This window comes from Bubalus bubalis, chromosome 2, assembly GCF_019923935.1.
Source record: "Bubalus bubalis isolate 160015118507 breed Murrah chromosome 2, NDDB_SH_1, whole genome shotgun sequence".
Classification (NCBI taxonomy): Eukaryota; Metazoa; Chordata; class Mammalia; order Artiodactyla; family Bovidae; genus Bubalus; species Bubalus bubalis.
The window spans coordinates 62,050,528-62,072,574 of NC_059158.1; the positions used below are offsets into that span (position 1 = coordinate 62,050,528).

At 36.4% G+C, this 22,047-nt stretch overlaps 1 non-coding gene across 1 annotated transcript; it reads right to left on the reverse strand.

The window, feature by feature from the left end:
* Positions 1–5,181: 5,181 nt before the first annotated feature.
* Positions 5,182–5,254, reverse strand: TRNAG-UCC. The gene has a single exon. It is a non-coding gene; the product is annotated as a tRNA-Gly (tRNA).
* Positions 5,255–22,047: the final 16,793 nt, after the last annotated feature.

The window sequence follows — 22,047 nt, forward strand, 5'->3', positions numbered from 1 at the left end:
ATATAGAGGAAAACGATAGAACGGGGAAAGACTAGAGATCTCTTTAAGAAAATTAGAGATATCAAGGGAACATTTCATGCAAAGATGGGCACAATAAAGGACAGAAACGGTATGGACCTAACAGAAGCAGAAGATATTAAGAAGAGGTGGCAAGAATACACAGAAGAACTGTACAAAAAAAATCTTCATGACACAGATAACCATGATGGTGTGATCACTCACCTAGCTAGACATCCTGGAATGTGAAGTCAAGTGGGCCTTAGGAAGCATTACTACAAAGCTAGTGGAGGTGATGGAATTCCAGTTGAGCTATTTCAAATCCTAAAAGATGATACTGCGAAAGTGTTGCAGTCAATATATCAGCAAATTTGGAAAACTCAGCAGTGGCAACAGGACTGTAAAAGGTCAGTTTTGATTCAAATCCCAAAGAAAGTCACCGTCAAAGAATATCCGAACTACTGACAACTGCACTCATTTCACATGCTAGCAAAGTAATGCTCAAAATTCTCTAAGCTGGGCTTAAACAGTAGGTGAACCAAGAGCTTCCAGATGTTCAAGCTGGATTTAGAAAAGGCAGAGGAACCAGAGATCAAATTGCCAACATCTGTTGAATCATAGAAAAAGCAAGAGAATTACAGAAAAAACATCTACTTCTGCTTCATTGACTATGCTAAAGCCTTTGACTGTGTGGATCACAACAAATTGTGGAAAATTCTTCAAGAGATGGGAATACCAGACCACCTGACCTGCCCCCTGAGAAATCTGTAAACAGCTCAAGAAGCAACACTTAGAACTGGACATGGAACTATGGACTGGTTTCAAATTGAGAAAGGAGTACATCAAGGCTGTGTATTATTACCCTGTTTATTTAACTTCTATGCAGAGTACATCATGTGAAATGCTGGACTGGATGAAGCACAAGCTGGAACCAAGATTGCTGGGAGAAATATCAATAACCTCAGATATGCAGATGACACCACCCTTATGGCAGAAAGTGAAGAGGAACTAAAGAGCCTTTTGATGACAGTAAAAAAGGAGAGTTAAAAAGCTGGCTTAAAACTCATCATTCAAAAAACTAAGATTACGGAATCCAGTCCCATCACTTCATGGCAAATAGATGGGGAAACAATGGAAACAGTGACAGACTTTATTTTTTGGGGCTCCAAAATCACTGCAGATGGTGACTGCAGCTATGAAATTAAGAGACACTTGCTCCTTGGAAGAAAAGCTGTAACTAACCTAGACAGCATAATAAAAAGCAGAGATATCACTTTGCCAACAAATGTCCATCTAGTCAAAGCTATGGTTTTTCCAGTAGTCATGTATGGATGTGAGAGTTGGACTATAAATAAGGCTGAGGACAGAAGAATTAATACTCTTTAACTGAGGTGTTGGAGAAGACGCTTGAGAGTCCTTTGGACAGCAAGATCAAACCAGTCAATCCTAAAGGAAATCAATCCTGAGATTCATTGAAAGGACTGATGCTGAAGATGAAAGCTCAAATACTTTGGCTACCTGATATGAAAAGCTGACTCATTAGAAAAGACCCTGATGCTCATAAAGACTGAAGGCAGGAGGAGAAGGGGATGACAGAGGATGAGATGGTTGGATGGCATCACTGACTTGATGGACATGAGTTTGAACAAGCTCTGGGAGATGGTGAAAGACAGGGAAGCCTTGCGTGCTGCAGTCCATGGGGTTCCAAAGAATCAGACATGACTGAGTGACTGAACAACTACAACAATCACTAGAAGTGAAATTGAATCTGTATACAAAAGTGTAGGCCAGACAGTTTCATAGGGGAATTCTATCAAATACATAAGGAAGAACTAACACCTGTCCTTCTCATACTATTCCTAAAAATTCAAAGAGAAAGAAATCATTCTATGAGGCCACTACTATCCTGATACCAAAACCAAGGACACTGCAAAAAAGAAAATTACTGGTCAATATCTTTGATAAGTATAGAGGCAAAAATCCTCTACAAAATATTGGCAACAATACATAAAAAGGATCATATACTATGATCAAGTTGGCTTCATTCCTGGGTCACAGGATGGTTCAACATATGTAAATCAATCAATGTGATACACCACATTAACAAAAGGAAAGAAAAACTTACTTGGTCATCTCAATAGACAGAAAAAAGCATTTTACAATATTCAACATCCAGTAATGATAAAAATTCTCAGCAAAGTGGGTACAGAGGGAACATATCTTAACATAACAAAGGTCATTTATGACAAACCCACAACGAAATTAACAGTGAAAATCTGAAAGCCTTGCATGTAAATTCAGGAACAAAACAACAATGGCCACTTTTGTTGCTTCTATATAACAGTATTGGAAGTCCTAGCCACAGTAATAAGTCAAGAAAAAGAAATAAAAGGTATCCAAATTGGAAGGGAAGAGATATAACTGTCACTATTTGCAGATGACATAATACTCTATATATAGAGAAATTTAAAGTCTCCAGAACGAATGAATTCAGCAAGGTTGTGGGACACACGATTAATATACAGAAATCTGGTATATTTCTATATACTAATAATGAAAAGTCAGAATAAAATAACTTTAAAAATAAACCTACACAAAAATGGTCAGTTAATCTATATCAAAGGAGGCAAGGCTATAAAATGGAGAAAAGATAGTCTCTTCAACAAGTGGTGCTGGGGAAACTAGAACGCCAAATGTAAAACAATGAGAACATTCTCTCACAGCATATAAAAAAAATAAACTCAAAATTGTTTGAAGACCTAAATATAAGATCTGAAACCATAAAACTCCTAGATGAGGACACAAGTAGAACTCTTTTTAACATAAATCACAGCAATAGTTTCTGGGATCAGTCTCCCAAGGCAAAACAAATACAAGCAAAAATAAGCAAATAGGACCTAATTAAAATTAAAAGCTTTTGCTCAACAAAATGAAAAGACAATCTACAGAATGGGAGAAAATATTTACAAACAATGTGATTAACAAGGGGTTAATGTCCAAAATAGACAAACAATTCACAGAATTTAACATCAAAAGACTAAACGATCAAAATATAGGCAGAAGAGGGGGACATTTTCCCAAAGACACACAGATGGCTAACAGGCATAAGAGAAAGTGCTCAAAATCATCAATTATTAGAGAAATGCAAAGCAGTGAGGTCTACAAATAAATGTTGGAAAGGATGTGGTGAAAAGGGAACCCTCATATACTGCTGTGGTGATTTAGTTGCTAAGTCGTGTCCGACCCCATGGACTGTAACCTGCCAGGCTCCTCTGTCCATGGGATTCTCCAGGCAAGAATACTGGAGTGGGTTGCCATTTCCTTCTCCAGGGGATCTTTCCAATCCAGAGATCAAACCCAGGTCTCCTGTATCGCAGGCAGATTCTTTACCGACTGAGCTATGAGGAAAGCTCATCTTGTTGGGGGGAATGTAAGTTGGTGCAGCCACCTTGGAAAACAGTATGCAGATTCCTTAAAAAAACAAAAGTGGAACTACTGTATGATCTAACAATTCCACTCCTGGATATGTATCTGGAAAAACAAAAACACTAATTGGAAAAGATGCTTACATCCTAATGCTCATAGCAGCACCATGTGTAAAGCCATGATATGGAAGCAAGTCCCATGCCCATCAACAGGTGACTAGATTACAAAAATGTGTTACATATATGCAATGGAATATTACTCAGCAATTAAAAGAATGAAATACTGCCACTGCAGCAATGTGAATAGACCTAGAGAATATTCAGTGAAATAAATTGGATAAAGATAAATATTTTATGATATCATTTATATATAGAACTGAAAAATAATACAAATGGATTATATGCAAAACAGAAACAGACTCAGAGACACAGAAAACAAACAACTATACATCAATTCAAAAAAAGAAGTTAAGTCTGGTAGTGCAGTAGATGGATTATCTACAGGAAGGAAGGAAATAGATTAACCAGAGTACAGTGATTAAAACTGTCCCACGTTTGCAAGGGACAGTCTGAGTGTGTAACAGCTGTCTTAGTTTAAGTATTACAAGAGCCTTCTTTACTCTCCAAAATGTCCCTTTTGGTTATGGGGATAGGGGAGAGGGGAGGGACAAATTAAGGTGATGGCATTATCTGATACAAACTACTACACATAAAAAGATAAGCAACAAGGATATGTTGTATAGCACAGGAGTTATACCCATTATTTTGTAATAACCTATAATACAGCATAATCTGCAAAAAAAAAAAATAAAAATAAAAAATCAAATCAGTATGGTATATACCTGAAACTAATGCAATATTGTAAGTCAACTATACATCAATTAAAAAAAAAAAGAAGATAAATCTGGCAGGGCTATAAACTAATGGATTAGTTACAGGAAGGAAGGAAATAGATTAACGGTGATCATATACCTAGATTTGCGAAGGACAGTTTGTGTAACAGTTGTCCTACTGTATGTATTAAAAGCCTTCTTCACTCTCCATAATGTCCCTTTTACATTCAAAAGTGTCCTGGTTTGGAAGAGACATAACCATGTGACCAAATATGAAGGGAAATGAGAACCTCAGTGATATCGGATAGTAGCAGGGTGAATAGAAGGGAGGAAGGATGTGAGAGAAATCTTGGCATGGTAGAATAATAAGTACTTTTTTGATTCAAGTGGCTGGACAAAACAAAAAGAAAAAAAAACCTCAATAATGGGTTAAAAAAGAAAGTAAAAAAAAAAGAAAAAGAAAAGATTTAGGAGAGAAAATGATGACTTCAGTTTGGAATCTGATGTACTTACTGGCAGAATATGCTGAGCTGTATGGCAGTTTATGGGAAATGTGAGGCTGGAGATATAGCTGCACATATGGAAATGATAACTGAAATCATAAAGCGAATGACACTGCCAAGAAATAAGAGAGTAATCAAAGGTGGCAAAGAGGCCTGGAGGATGTCAAGGAGTACATAGTTACAACTCTCATCTTGTAGATACTAAATGAGGTTAACAGTTCTATAATTCTTGATCATCTTGAACTCAGTCAAAATTACCAACTGCAGATGCAGAATGTTGAGTTTGAAAGTAGCTGATCAGGAAACCAAATGGCGACTTCACAAACTGTTTCCTGCTTGTTATCATTTCATTTAAAAACTTTTATCAACTTTTTCCTTTTGACTATATATTTTGGCCGTGCTATGTGGCTTGTGGGATCTTAGTTCCCCAACCAGGGCTTGAACCCGGGGCCCCTCCAATGGAAGTGCAGAGTCTTAACCACTGGACCACCAGGGAAATCCCTAACATTTTTCTTTTGAATGTGAACTTCTGAGTGTTATGTTATAAATGTACTTCTAGCTCAGGACTAGAGTGATTGATACAAGATAAACAGAGCAGTGACACTGGCCACTCAAGTACCTAACATTCTGTCACTCATTTTCTCAGCATATGTGTATGAATAATGTTATCTTTTCCTAACTAACTTGCTGTAGATTGCCAAGCTGAAGTCTCTCTCACCATTATCAGTGAATACATCAAGACTAAAGAACAAAATTAAGCTTTGTATTATTAGTGCATTCAGAACTATATGCTATATTGACAAATTGCTTAGTGTCCATATATGAAAGCCCAGGATTTACTGTTTCACTTACAGGGAGATATAAATTTTACCTAGGAAAGACCATGTACACTTTAAAATTACTATATGGAGCTGATAAACATATATATAAGGACATTTGAGTTTAATTTTAAGGTTGCTTTGACAAGTGAGGAAAAAAAGTGCATTTAAAACTTTTACATTTTGTAAGGCAAATTCATTTTTTTTTGCTCTTAAAACAAAGCCATATGAAAATATTTTAAGTACAAAATTCTATTTAACCGTCCAGAAAGTTGAAATTAAACCACAGGAATACTGGCCTACTTTTAAGCTTGTCTCCTTTAAAAGAAACTTCAATGTTTCAGTATCAAGAGTATACATAATCTACAAGTCTAACTGAAAACAGTGGCTTTGCAATTATTTAACTATCTTTTCATTCATTTAAAAAATTCATTTTTTGGAGGAAAAACAGTTTTAAAGTAGGCCACGTATTTCTTTGTATATCTAAAAACAAATGGTACATTGCACTGGAATCATATTAACTTTATGAAGGAGAAAATAGAGCAGGATAATTAATATTTTCAAGAAATTTCAATACATTTCAAACCTTAAACTACTGTCAAAATGACAAAGGGCAGAAACTCTATTATGATTCTCTGAAAAGTAGACAATGTGTTTTTAATACCTGCTTGGAAGAGAACTGTGTGTTTCCAGTTAAAATTCAGATTCTTTGCCAATACTGTGAAATGAATTAAAGCAGTATGGGAATCTACAACATGCAGTTTATTACTCATCAATGCAACCAATTTTTCCAGGTTGGCACTGGGCCTCTCAGTGTAAAACTGCTAATTTTTAATACAACCACCATGGGAAGCTTGTTCCTGATGGTAAAGCACATTCAGTAATAAATTGTAAACAGTAACTAAATGACTGGCTAGAATTTCTCTAGACAATACCCTGTTTGACATTATTAATGGTTTTATCTTTGCTTTTTTGAAAATGAACTGCAATATTCATGTCATTAGAAAAATTCTGCAAACCATTTTTGGCAAGTTAATATGTATAGTAAACAATCTATGCAGATGCTGAACATCCTAGGATGATCATACAGCTAAATAATTATGTCAATGATACGTTCAGAGGATAAGGCAAAATAAACTGTTATTTTCTATGTTCCCTGAATTTCTAAGCTCACGTTTTAAAGCTGAGATCTTGAACAGGTTATTATCACTTCAAGTGTTTTCCTCAATTTTAGGGTGCTATTAACTTCAGTTTGCCTCATCAGCATATGGGCAAGTAAATGAAACAAGAAAATCAAAGTGGTCAAATGTGTCCAAAGAATTCTTTTGTATACCAAAAGATCCAATTTAAAGCAACAGTTTTTAAGCATAAGGAAATGAAAAGAAGACATAAAGATATATTTGTATTTTCTCTTAGGTCATCCACTTCTATAAAGTTCTATAGTTATTGTGGGTTTTACATAAAAATATCCGGGAAAGAGAAAGCAGTAATTTTGAGAGATCTTCCATGTTTCATAAAATCACTTTAAATACAGATATATCTCAACAGTGAACTCAAGAACTATGTAAAAGAGCATTTTCTCAGCCACTCAGTAGACTTCTGAAGTTCTTTCCCCTGAAGTTTGTGACACCCATTTATATTACACCTGAGTTATTTTCACATTCAAAAAATAATTTTCATGAGATTTTAATACTTTATACTATATTCTCATACAAAGAATATATACTGCAATGCTTAATCATTAAAAAAAGAATTTTAAGGGAAAATAACAATTTTTTGAATATGAACATTCTTAGTATTAGCAACAGAGAAGGCAATGGCACCCAACTCCAGTACTCTTGCCTGAAAATCCACAGATGGAGGAGCCTGGTTGGCTGCAGTCCATGGGGTCGCAAAGAGTCGGACACGACTGAGCGACTTCCCTTTCACTTTTCACTTTCACGCATTGGAGAAGGAAATGGCAGCCCACTCCAGTGTTCTTGCCTGGAGAATCCTAGGGATGGCGGGGCCTGGTGGGCTGCCGTCTATGGGGTCGCACAGAGTCGGACATGACTGAAGTGACTTAGCAGCAGCAGCAGTATTAGCAAAGCTATTACTGTCAAATAGATTTTTATGAGTAGTACTGACTAAAAAACATAAGCTATCCAAAGTAAACACAGGAAATATGGGGAAGAATTAATTAGGGGTTTGGTACTTTGTGAACACCCACATTCTTACCAAATTGTGTAGAGAAAGTCAAGTTTCATTCAAAAATTTCCTGTATTAAAGAAAAAGTGCATGTCTAAATTTAGATTTTACTTCCACTTCTGGCCAAAATGACACAATGAATCAGATATATCCCTGCTTGAAACAAAAAATCATATGTAGTGTATAAAAAATGGTTTTCCCCTAAAGACTCCACCAGAAAATTACTAGAGCTAGTCAATGAATATAGTAAAGTTGCAGGATACAAAATTAATACACAGAAATCCCTTGCATCCTTACACAATAACAGTGAGAAAACAGAAAGAGAAATTAAGGAAATAATTCCATTCACCATTGCAAAGAAAAGAATAAAATACTTAGGAATAACCCTACCTAAATAAACAAAAGACCTATATATAGAAAACTATAAAACACTGATGAAAGAAATCAAAGAGGACACAAATAGATGGAGAAATATACCATGTTCATGGATCGGAAGAACCAATACAGTGAAAATGAGTATACTACCCAAAGCAATCTATAGATTCAATGCGATCTCTATCAAGCTACCAACGATATGTTTCACAGAACTAGAACAAATAATTTCACAATTTGTATGGAAACACAAAAAACCTCGAATAGCCAAAGCTATCTTGAGAAAGAAGAAGGGAACTGGAGGAATCAACCTGCCTGACTTCAGACTATACTACAAAGCTACAGTTATCAAGACAGTATGGTACTGGCACAAAGACAGAAACATAGATCAATGGAACAAAATAGAAATCCCAGAGATAAATCCACGCACCTATGGACACCTTATCTTTGACAAAGGAGGCAAGAATATACAATGGAGAAAAGACAATCTCTTTAACAAGTGGTGCTGGGAAATCTGGTCAACCACTTGTAAAAGAATGAAACTAGAACACTTTCTAACACCATACACAAAAATAATCTCAAAATGGGTCAAAGGTCTAAATGTAAAACCAGAAACTATAAAACTCCTAGAGGAAAACATAGGCAAAACACTCTCTGACATAAATCAGAGCAGGATCCTCTATGACCCACCTCCCAGAGTAATGGAAATAAAAGCAAAAATAAACAAATGGGACCTAATTAAACTTAAAAGCTTTTGCACAAAGAAGGAAACTATAAGCAAGGTGAAAAGACAGCCTTCAGAATGGGAGAAAATAATAGCAAATGAAGCAACTGACAAAGAATTATTCTCAAAAATATACAAGCAACTCCTGCAGCCCAATTCCAGAAAGAAAAAAAAAAGCCACCTAATCAAAAAATGGGCCAAAGAACTAAATCGACATTTCTCCAAAGAAGACATACAAATGGCTAACAAACACATGAAAAGATGCTCAACATCACTCATTATCAGAGAAATGCAAATCAAAACCACAATGAGGTACCATCTCACATCAGTCAGAATGGCTGCTATCAAAAGTCTACAAGCAATAAATGCTGGAGACGGTGTGGAGAAAAGGGAACCCTCTTACATTGCTGGTGGGAATGCAAACTAGTACAGCCACTATGGAGAACAGTGTGGAGATTCCTTAAAATACTGGAAATAGAACTGCCATATGACCCAGCAATCCCACTGCTGGGCATACACACTGAGGAAACCACAATTGAAAGAGACATGTGTATCCCAGTGTTCATTGCAGCACTGTTTATAATAGCCAGGACATGGAAGCAACCTAGATGTCCATAGGCAGATGAATGGATAAGAAAGCTGTGGTACATGTACACACTGGAATATTACTCAGCTATTAAAAAGAATGCATTTGAATCAGTTCTAATGAGGTGGGTGAAACTGGAGCCTATTATACAGAGTGAAGTAAGTCAGAAAGAAAAATACTAATACAGTATACTAACACATATATATGGAATTTAGAAAGATAGTAATGATGACCCTATATGTGAGATAGCAAAAGAGACACAGATGTAAAGAACAGACTTTTGGACTCTGTGGGAGAAGGCAAGGGTGGGATGATTTGAGGGAATAGCATTGAAACATGTATATTATCATATATGAAATAGATCGCCAGCCCAGGTTTGATGCATGAGACAGGGTGCTCAGGGATGGTGCACTGGGATGATCCTGAGGGATGGGATGGGGAGGGAGGTGGGAGGGAGGGTCAGGATGGGGAACACATGTACACCCATGGCTGATTCATGTGAATGTATGGCAAAAACTACCACAACATTATAATTAGCCTCCAACTAAAATAAATTAAAAAGAATAATAAAAAATGGTTTTCAAGATGCAAATATTAGACAATAGGCAATGATTTCTGAGAGATGGGAAAAGAAAGTGACCCCCATGACTTTTCCAAGCTTACTACCTGGAGTTTCTAGTTATAGGATAGGAAGAGGAAACCCAGAAGGAGTCTAGGGAAGCCCAGGCAGCTAGGATTTACAAGGCAAAGTTTCAGAGATGAGAGCCACACACCACACCAAGGGTCCCTTCTTGGGTCTTCAACTGAGTACTAATGACCAGCCCATGCATGGAAACTACCTAAGGCTGGAGAAACAAACAAACAAACAAACAAACAAAAATGCACACTTGACAGTTTTAGAGAGAATTAATACTTTAAGCTCACACAGGCTACAACAGTTCCTGTTCTCAACTATCAGACAGGAAAATCTCATAAATTAATGGGGCATCTGGCACAATACTCAGAAAGGCTTTGCCTCACTTGTAGAAAATTAGACCTGGATGGCACCCCACTCCAGTACTCTTTCCTGGAAAATCCCATGGACGGAGGAGCCTGGTAGGCTGCAGTCCATGTGGCCGCTAAGAGTCGGACACGACTGAGTGACTTCACTTTGACTTTTCACTCTCATGCATTGGAGAAGGAAATGGCAACCCACTCCAGTGTTCTTGCCTGGAGAATCCCAGGGATGGGGCAGTCTGGTGGGCTGCCGCCTATGGGGTCACAGAGAGTCGGACACGACTGAGGTGACTTAGCAGCAGCAGCAGCAAATCTTCCCAAGTAACTTAAGTGAATACAAAACAAAGCTTAGGAATATTTAGAGAAATGCGAAAATACCAGCACTCAACAAATTCAAAATGTCTATCATCCAACCAAAAATTATCAGGGAAAAAAAAGGCAGGAAAATACAACCCATAAGGAGAAGAAAATTCAGTCAATCAAAACTAACAAAGATTATGACTAGTAAGTGAATGGAAAAAAGGGAAATCATATGAAATATTCAATCTCCCCCAAAGGTAGTAAAAATTAAAAAGGGACACAAAGAAATAGAACAAATAGAAAATAGTAAGACTATAGACTTTAACCCACTCTTGTGAATCCAATTATTATATGTAAATGGTCTAAGCACTCCAGTGAAAAGATAGAGACATAAGATTGGATAAAAAAGCAAGACCCAACTATATGCTGCCTAAAAGAAACCCTTTAAATAAAGACACAAATAGGTTAAGTGGAAAGGAGGAAAAAATATGTCAAAAGGATACAGAATGACTGAAAAACACTACTGATCAACATGACCTAATAAACATGTAAAGAACAAACAACAGAAATGTACATGGGACATTCACCAAGGTGAACTATACTCTAAGCCATAAAACAAGTCCCAATAATTTAAAAAGAATCCAAGTCATAGAAAGTATGTTCTCTGACCACAATAGAATTAAGAGTCAATAACATGGTCAAAGGGCAATTATAAAGTATTTTGATCTGAATTAAAAAGGAAAAAGTTATGGGATATATCATATCAAAACATGAAAGTGAAGAGTGAAAGTTGTTCAGTTGTGTAGGAGTATTTGCAACCCCACAGACTATACAAACCATGGAACTTTCCAGATCAGAATACTGGAGTGGGTAGTCTTTCCCTTCTCCAGGGTATTTTCCCAACCCAGGGATCGAACCCGGGTCTCCTGCATTGCAGGTGGATTCTTTACCAGCTGAGCCACAAGAGAAGCAAAACATGAGATGAGGTGTAGCTAAAACAGTAATCAGAGGGAAATTTATAGGACTCAATCACTAGATTTAAAAAATATCAAATCTGGGAGTTCCCTTGTAGCCTATTGGTTAGGACTCCAGGTTTCCAATGCAGTGGCCATGGTTCAATCCTCGGTCAGGGAACTGAGATCCTGCAAAACGTGTGGTGCAGTCAAAAAAAAAAAAAAAGAAAGAAAAGTATCAGATTAATAACCTCAGTTGCCATGTTAAGAAACTAACAGCAAATTAAACCTGAAGCAAGCAGAAGAAAAAAATAATAAAGATCAGAGTAAAAAAATCAGTGAAACAGAAAACAGAATTACACAGAAAAAAAAATCAAAGAAATCAAAAGCTATTTCTCTCAATCAAGTTGGTAAGTCTCTAGCAAGACTTATCAGGGAAAAGAGAAGACACAAACTGTTAACATTAAGAATGAGAGCTAATACTGCTTCACATTCTGCAGTAGTATACTAAAAGGATAATAAAGGAAACTATGAAAAACTTTATGCTAATACAATGAAAACATGATATGGACAAATTCCTCAAAGCATACACACTAACAAAGCTCATACAAGAAAAAATAATTGGAATTTGTAATAAAAAGATCTTCCCTTAATAAAGGTTAACTATAGGTTCAGATGGTTTCCCTGGTGAATTTCAAGGAAGATATAATATTGAACACATATCTTCTAGAAAATTGAAGAGAAAGAAATACATTCCAACACATTCTCTGACAGTATTACCCTGATCCAAACTCAAAGACATTACAAGAAAACTACAGACCAACTCATCAGTGATGAACAGAGACATAAGTATTTTAAATAAAATTTTATCATATTTCGGAGTCAAGTAGGGTGTATTATAGAAATTCAAAGTTAGTTTCACCATGTTGGTGGTTTTTTAGCTAAGTCATATCCAATTCTTGCAACCTCACGTCAGGCTCCTTTGTCCATGAGATTTTTCCAGGCAAGAATACTGAAGTGGTTGCCATTTCCTTCTCCAGGGGATGTTCCTGACCCAGGGATTGAACCCAAGTGTCTTGCAATGCAGGCAGATTCTTTACAGACTGAGCCACTATATTTAAAAAATTTAAAAGCCATATGGTCACTTCAATAGATACAGAGAAATACTTGACACAACCAACATTCAATCTTGATTAAAACAAAACAAACACCACTCACCCCCTAAAAGGGAACTTGCTCAATCTTTTATAAGTATTATATGAAAAACCTACACCTAGCCAGACATCCTGGAATGTGAAGTCAAGTGGGCCTTAGAAAGCATCACTATGAACAGAGCTAGTGGAGGTGAAAGAATTCCAATGGAACTATTTCAAATCCTGAAAGATGATGCTGTGAAAGTGATGCACTTAATATGCCAGCAAATTTGAAAAACTCAGCAGTGGCCACAGGACTGGAAAAGGTCAGTTTTCATTCCAGTTCCAAAGAAAGGCAATGCTAAAGAATGCTCAAACTACCGCACAATTGCACTCATCTCACACGCTAATAAAGTAATGCTCAAAATTCTGCAAGCCAGGCTTCAGCAATACGTGAACTGTGAACTTCCAGATGTTCAAGCTGGTTTAGAAAAGGCAGAGGAACCAGAGATCAAATTGCCAACATCCGCTGGATCATCAAAAATCAAGAGTCCCCAAAAAACATCTATTTCAGCTTTATTGACTATGCCAAAGCCTTTGACTGTGTGGATTACAATAAACTGTGGAAAATTCTGAAAGAGATGGGAATACCAGACCACCTGACCTGCCTCTTGAGAAATCTGTACGCAGGTCAGGAGGCAACAGTTAGAACTGGACATGGAACAACAGACTGGTTCCAAATAGGAAAAGGAGTACGTCAAGGCTGTATATTGTCACCTTGCTTAACTTAAATGCAGAGTACATCATGAGAAATGCTCGACTGGAAGCACAAGCTGGAATCAAGATTGCCAGCAGAAATATCAATAACCTCAGATATGCAGATGACACCACCCTCATGGCAGAAAGTGAAGAGGAACTAAAAAGCCTCTTGATGAAAGTAAAAGAGGAGAGTGAAAAAGTTGGCTTAAAGCTCAACATTCAGAAAACTAAGATCATGGCATACAGTCCCATCACTTCATGGGAAATAGATGGGGAAACAGTGGCAGACTTTATTTTTTGGGGCTCCAAAATCACTGCAGATGGTGATTACAGCCATGAAATTAAAAGACGCTTACTCTTTGGAAGGAAAGTTATGACCAACCTAGATAGCATATTAAAAAGCAGAACTAGTCAAGGCTATGGTTTTTCCAGTGGTCACGTATGGATGTAAGAGTTGGACTGTGAAGAAAGCTGAGTGCTGAAGAATTGATGCTTTTGAACTGTGGTGTTGGAGAAGACCCTTGAGAGTCCCTTGGACTCCAAGGAGATCCAACCAATCCATTCTGAAGGAGATCAGCCCTGGGATTTCTTTGGAAGGAATGATGCTAAAGCTGAAACTCCAGTACTTTGGCCACCTCGTGAAGAGTTGACTCACTGGAAAAGACCCTGATGCTGGGAGGGATTGGGGGCAGGAGAAGGCGACGACAGAGGATGAGATGGCTGGATGGCATCACTGACTCGACGGACATGAGTTTGGGTGAACTCCGGGAGATGGTGATGGACAGGTAGGCCTGGCGTGCTGCAGTTCATGGGGTCGCAAAGAGTTGGACACGACTGAGCGACTGAACTGAACTGACTGAACATCATTACTTAATGATGAAAGATTGAATGTTTTTATCTAATATTATGAAAAGCCAAGAATGTTTGTTCTTACCATTTTTATTTAATACCTTAATTAAAGGTCCTAGCCAGGACAATAAGGAAGCATTTCTTCAATTTCACGTTTTTTAAAAATAGAAACAGATGGTAAGTCAGGCTTTGTGAGGCCATTTGGTCTTTATGGCAACTACTGAACCTGCTACTGTAGCATGAAAGCAGGAGAGATAATGGATATATAAATATGTTTGAATAAAACCTTATTTATAAGAACAGGTTTGCTGACTCATGAAATAATGGAAAAAAAGAAAAAAAAAGAAAATGTATCCAGATTAAAAAGGAAGAAAACTATCTTTATTCACAGATGGTTATCAAATGATCATCTATGTAGAAGACTGCTAAATCTATTTAAAAAAAAGTAGAATGAGTTTAGCAAGGCTGCAGAATACAATCAAAATGCAAAAATTATATTTCTATCTGGTAGGGATGAGCAATTATAAATTGAAATTTTAAAAGTTTCATTTACAACAGCATTAAGAAATATGAAATACTTTAGTATGACAAATACTAAATACCACAAAAGATGTCTGAAACCTGTATAGTAAAAACTACAAACCTGCTGAAATTCAAAAAGACCTAAATAAATTGAGAGAGACACCAGATTCATGAATCAGAAGACTCAATACTGAGATGCACATTCTTTTCAAATATGACCTATGGTTTTTTTGGTCTGTGCTGCACTGCTTGTGCGACCTCAGTTCTCCAACCAGAGACTGCATGTGGGCCACGGCAGTGGACGCCTGGAATCCTAACCACTAGGCCATCAGGGAACTCCCTGATCTACGGATTTAATGCAAGCCCAGTCAAAATTCCAGCATCATTATGGGAAAAAATCAACAGTCTCATTCTAAAATGCACATGAAAATACAAATAACTTTGTAAAAGATGAACAACGTTGGAGAACTTATTCTACCTAATTTCAGGCTTTACTAGTATAAAGCTACAGTCATCAAGAAAGTATGGCACTGATAGCAAGAGAGATAATAACCCTTCCAATAAGTGGTGCTAGAATGATTACAGTGTTCACCAAATGCAAAAAAAAGAAAAAAAAAAAAAAAGAACTTTTATTCATACTTTGGACTACATAAAAACATTAAGCCAAAATGAATGAGATCTAAAATAAACTGATCACATCAAGTGCTAGTAAGGATGTGGAACAAGCAGAACTCAAACTGCCATGGGAATGTAAAATGATGCAATCACTTTGAAAACATCGTGGAAATTCCTTAAGAAATTAAACATATGAACCACACATGCCACATGCATTTACCTAAAAGAAATGAATTATATGTTCATACAAAGACTTGTATGTGAAAGTTCATAGTAACTTTTTAAAATGATAGTTACAAACTGGGAACAACCTCCAATGTCATCAACAGGTGAATGGATAAACAGTGTTAATATACATACAAAAGAACACCACTGACTAACAGAAAAGAATGCACTACTAGTATCTGAGACATGGATAAATCTCCAAATAATTATGCTGCATGAAAGCAAACAGAAAAAAAGAGTACTATTGCATATTGTATGATTCCATTCATATAAAATCTTAAAAAATGTAAATTAACTTAGTTATGAGTATTTGCTTGGGGAGGGAAAAATTACAAAAGGGCATGAGGAATCTTTCAGTGGAGATGAACACGCATATTGTATTTTGTGATTATGGCTTCACAGGTATATATATCTGTCAAACATTAAATTTTACACTTTAATCATGTATAAATTTATTGTATTAATTATGCCTTCTCAATGAAGCTGTTTAAATAATTCAGTAAAAATCTGTGAAAGACAATTTATCTGAATAGAGGAATTAATAGAGATGCTTCTATCAATTTATCTCTTTGAAATTTGACTGATTTAACATCTTTAAATTTAACTTAACTCACTTAATAAGCTTATTTAAATAGTTCATTTAAAATGCTGGCAAAATTCTCCCACAAGAAAGCCATTGCACAACAAATTAATTGTTCCAGTGTCCAAAATACAGTTCTAGTTCTCACAGAAGGGCTTATTCTCGGTTCTACAGGCACTTATGGTGAATCATATTTATGTATGCATTTAAATCAAATATAAAAATATAAGTGCTGGAATAAACTTGTTAGTAGCCTGTTTGTTGACAAAAACCTGACATCCAATTGGTCCACTTAACTTTCCTTCTGATAAGACAACTCATCTGTGTTCATACTTCTGTCACTTCTAATATATTTTTTTTTAAATAAATAAGGGTATCAACTTTCATCCTTCATAGTTTTTTATAAATATCATCAATCAGAAACTACTTCTGTAGTAAACCTACAAATTAAGTAATCTTTTTAGTTACCTCCAATGTTGAATGATTAATAATTTAAAATAATTCTTTGCTGCCAGAAATCTTCCTGGGAAGAAAAGGAGTGAGGTGGGTATCAAGGGATGAATGGGGTCTCCTGTATATAAGCCATTCCATACATCAAATGGTTCTTGAAGGCTACATATTAGATAGTTGAGAATTTACCCTTCCCACTAGAAGACTGTTCTGGAGAAAAAGTTAAAAAGACCAATCAAGTAATTTAAAAATTGTAATTAATAGTTCAAAGTAGATATAATTCTTTTTAGTCCCAGTTTTAAATTGGAGATAAACAAGTTGGAGCTATTAATGACTGCCCCCACCCCACTCACCACAGAGCTGAAAGATAAGTTTGGAGTAGAAAATAAGCTAATATTTACTTTTCCTTTATGACTGGTGTTCTCTTTAGACTTCCCTGGTGGCTCAGATGGTAAAGCATTTGCCTACAATGCGGGAGACCTGGGTTCAATCCTTGGGTCGGGAAGATCTCCTGGAGAAGGAAACGGCAACCCACTCCAGTATTCTTACCTGGAAAATCCCATGGACGGAGGAACCTCGTAGGCTACAGTCCACAGGGTCACAAAGAGTCGGACATGACTGAGCAACTTCACTTTTCTTTCTTATGATGGGTAACCAGTGCAAGAGGTGTAGGAATAGTATTATCAGACAAAAGAGGTCCATGGAGTGAACAAACCATGTGGTCAATCAGCTGATATACAGTTGAATCAGTGAGAGCTGGTTTAGTTATGATTATCTACAGAAATCTACAGAAAAACTTCTCAATCATGTTAATTTGAAAAATTATCAAAAGGATTTAGTTACTATAGTCTTAAATTTCATTATCTATTCAATAACGAGTAAAAATTCAAGGATGAATATTCCTACGAGTGCAATGGATTCTACTTCTCCCACATTTCTTAACTAAAATATACACAATATGAGCTTCCCCGGTGGCTCAGTTGGTAAAGAACCCGCCTACCAATGCAGATGTAAGGGATGCATGTTCGATCCCCAGGTCGGGCCTATCCTATGGAGAAGGAAATGGCAACCCCTTCAGTACTCTTTGGAGAAGGCAATGGCACCCCACTCCAGTACTCGTGCCTGGAAAATTCCATGGACGGAGGAGCCTGGTAGGCTGCAGTCCATGGGGTCGCTGAGAGTTGGACACGACTGAGCGACTTCACTTTCACTTTTCACTTTCATGTATTGGAGAAGGAAATGGCAACCCACTCCAGTGTTCTTGCCTGGAGAATCCCAGGGACGGGGGAGCCTGGTGGGCTGCTGTCTATGGGGTCACACAGAGTCAGACATGACTGAAGTGACTTAGCATAGCATAGCATAGCATAGCATAGCATAGCATAGCATAGCATAGCATCAGTACTCTTGCCTGGAAAATTCCATGGACAGAGGAGACTGGCAGGCTGTCTGTGGGGTCGCAAAGAGTTGGACATGATTGAGTCTGCATGCATGCATGCACACACACATACAATATATGCAATAATGCATAATCATGAGGTGATCCACACATTAGTGTATTATACACCTTTCAATTACACATTCTTTGATACATTTCTATACATGCTGTAAAGTTATAAACAGGTTACTCAAATAACTACCAAATAAACACAGTAACAGCATCATAAAATTCTTAAAATATGTAAAAGTAGTACTGATCTTTGTCACTGAAATACAGTTCTCTAAAAATTAGGTAAGATTAAGTGCAGTTTTAAGGATTCATAGGTAAAAAGAGACACAACTGCACATGTAAAATTGAAACTGGTATATATATATATGCTCCTTTGAAAACATTTGCATACCCTTTTCTCAAGATTAAGTGTCAAAAAAAGTGGTCAGGTATTAACTGTCTTCTGAATTATAGCACAAAGCCAACTAGACAGGGCTAACAAAATTAAGTCCTAGTGCTTAAGTCCCTAAGTACCACTTAATTTTACATATATTTGTTTCAAAACCAATATATGTCTCTGGGTACCAAGTATAAAATAACCACCTTTGCCTGAAAAATGTTCATCACAATACTTTCACAAAAGACATTTTTATTTAAAAAAATCTAAATACTCAATGAAATGTAAATACAAAATGACTGAAAAGTTTGCCTATAGTCTGATAGAAAAGCCATTTCTATTAACAGCTCTGTACTTGCTATTTCATAGCCTTACATAGCTGTGACCTTCCTCTTCTAAAATGTATACTCAAATCAGGCACAAAGTCTTGAGCTAAGTCATTCTACAGTGCATAGGAGAAGTATCGTATTTGTGAAAAGGCACAAAAACCTATTAATTGAATGAATAAATTGCCTATTAACAGAAAGCAACGAACAGTGAAAGGGTAAACATACATTAAAATGGGGGGCGGTATTTGGAAATGCATTTTGTACTAATGCCATTCAGGTTTGTGTGTGTGCATGTACACTCAGCTGTATTCAGATTTATTTCTAAAGATACTATGAAATTTTGTGAAGTGGCTCAGTCATGTCCAACTCTCTGCCACCCCATGGACTGTAGCCTACCAGGCTCCTCTGTCCATGGAATTTTCTAGGCAAGAATACTGGAGTGGGTTGCCATTTCCTTCTCCAGGGGATCTTCCCACCCCAGGGAATGAACCCAGGTCTTCCACATTGCAGGCAGATGCTTTCCCATCTGAGCCACCAGGGAGGCCATGAAATTTTGTGGATGGTACTAAATTCTAGTTTATTTTGTGGATGGTACTAAATTCTAGTTTAAAGTTATCTTTGTAGTTTTTATTAATTGAGAAACAAGGTATTATCCTTATTCAGAAAATACTATTACCAATGGGATATGCATCTGAAAAAAAGACAAAAACCCAAAACACAAGATTTTGGTAGTCCACCTACTACCTCTCACATGGTATTCCTTGTAGTAATACATTCATTGCTACATGTACCTAAGTTCATACAGTATGAACAATGTGTACATACCTGGAAGCTTTAACATTAACAGTATATATATATGTATCTGTATAGATATCAGATAGATATCTGCATGTGTATCAGAATCTCAGATCTCCACTTTAATATATAAAGACCAGTTTTTAGCCTGTGATCCTGAAAGCTCTTTATACAAAGTTCACTATACAGAATATGAATAGAACTCATTCAATACTATTAATTATCTGTAATAATTTCTGTCACAAACTCCCTTTTATGCTAAAACCTGAGGATGGATGCAATGCTTTATGATCTGCTACATGTAAATGTGATGCTGTAGATTCCTTTTTATCACATTCTAAACCATTTAATGGTCAGAATGGCATAATTCAAATATTAAAAAAAAATAACAATTACACAATTTTGCATCAGTCCATCCATGCATGGTAGGTCTATAGTATTATATGTTATCTGTGCAAAAAGAAGTTAATATTATAATTTAATTAGCTTGCATTAGAAACATTTTCGCAAACATGGGATCATGATAGTAACAATTATTGAGTACAGGATAAAAAGTGTTGACTGACGAAACCCCCTAGATGTTAAAGAAAATAACAAGACCTTAGGTTTGGGAAAATGATCTCATTAACAAACTAAAGGGAAATAAGGCTAAAGTCACAGTTCTCTGTGAAGGGCTTACATTGTAAGTTCCTAAATCACAAATCTTTAAAAATGAAGCTAAGTCATCAAATAATTCAAATTAGACGACAGAGACCTACTATGTTAACAATGGAAATTATACAGAAGAGCAATGTGTGGAAAAAAAAACCCTAAAGTTATGTGTAAATGGTCTTGAAAAACAAGCGCCAATGTCAGATTTGTTGTACCAGACAGCGTAACTGCACTGTCAACAATACAGGAACACCTTGGAGAGACTGCAGGTTCAGTTCCAGATCACCACATATTACATATATGCAATATTACATCAATATGCAAGAAAAGTGCTTATTACAATAAAGTGAGTCACACAAATTTACTGGTTTCCCAGTACATATAGGGCTTCCCTGGTGGCTGAGACCATAATCTGCCTGCAATGTGGGGAGACCCAGATTCAATCCCTGGGGGTCGGGAAGATCTGTGGGAGAAGGAAATGGCAACCCACTCCAGTATCCCTGCCTGGAGAATTCCATGGACAGAGGAGCCTGGTGGGCTAGTCTATGGGATTGCAAAGAGTTGGACACGACTGAGCAACTAACACTTTCACTTTCAGTACAAATAAAAGTTTACACTGCAGCTTATTAAGTTATTAAGTGTATAATAGTATTACATCTTAAAAAACAAAAACAAACATTAAGAATAACATGTGGAAAAATAACACTGATAGACCTGCTTGATGCAGGGAAGCCACAGGCCTTCAATTTGATAAACATTCAGCATCTGCATTTTTAAACTGTACTTTGCTCAACAAGTCTATCGGAGCCATTTTTCCAATAGCATTTGCTTGCTTTGTGTCTCTGTCATGCTTTGATAATTCTTGTAACATTGTCAACTTTTGCATTATTATAATATTTGTTTTAATGATCTGTGGTAAGTGATTTTTTTATATTAATACAGTGACTTCCTGAAGACTGAAATGATGGTTGGCCTTTTTTCTTAGCAATATCTTTAAGGAAGGAACGTACACTGTTCTATAGACATAATGGTACTGCACACTTAACAGACTTCAGTCTAGTGTAAATAAAATTTTTTTATGCAACAGGAAAAAAATTTGTGTGACTTGCTTTAGTGGAATATTTTGCTGTACTGCAGTTGTCTGAACTGAACACTCAAAATATCTGAGGTACGCCTGTATATGATTTAATTTTGCATTCTGATTTTTTTCAGATTAATTTTTTTTTTTTGCATTCTCTGAGCATTTTTTTTTCCCTAATAGAAGACACAGGCAAATTAGATGAAGGCTGTCCTATATGTAAAGAATCGTGGGTAATGAAAATTACTTTCACACTATAGCATTTTCCTTTTAACTCACTGATTAAAGAAAACTGGTTTTCAAAATCAAATGCTTGCTGTCAAGAAATAATACTTCAAATTGAAATGCTTCATTATTAAAGTATTTAGAGCTTTTTAATAAAAAGAATGAAATAAACCTTTCATAGAAAGTATATTTCCACTGCAGATGGGAAACTTGGCTCCTGATAATCTAAACCTTAATAGTACTGAACTGTCAAGAACTCAATTTCTCTATCAACTTTGATGTTATCGCTGATAAGATTCACAATCATGTTTTCTTAGCT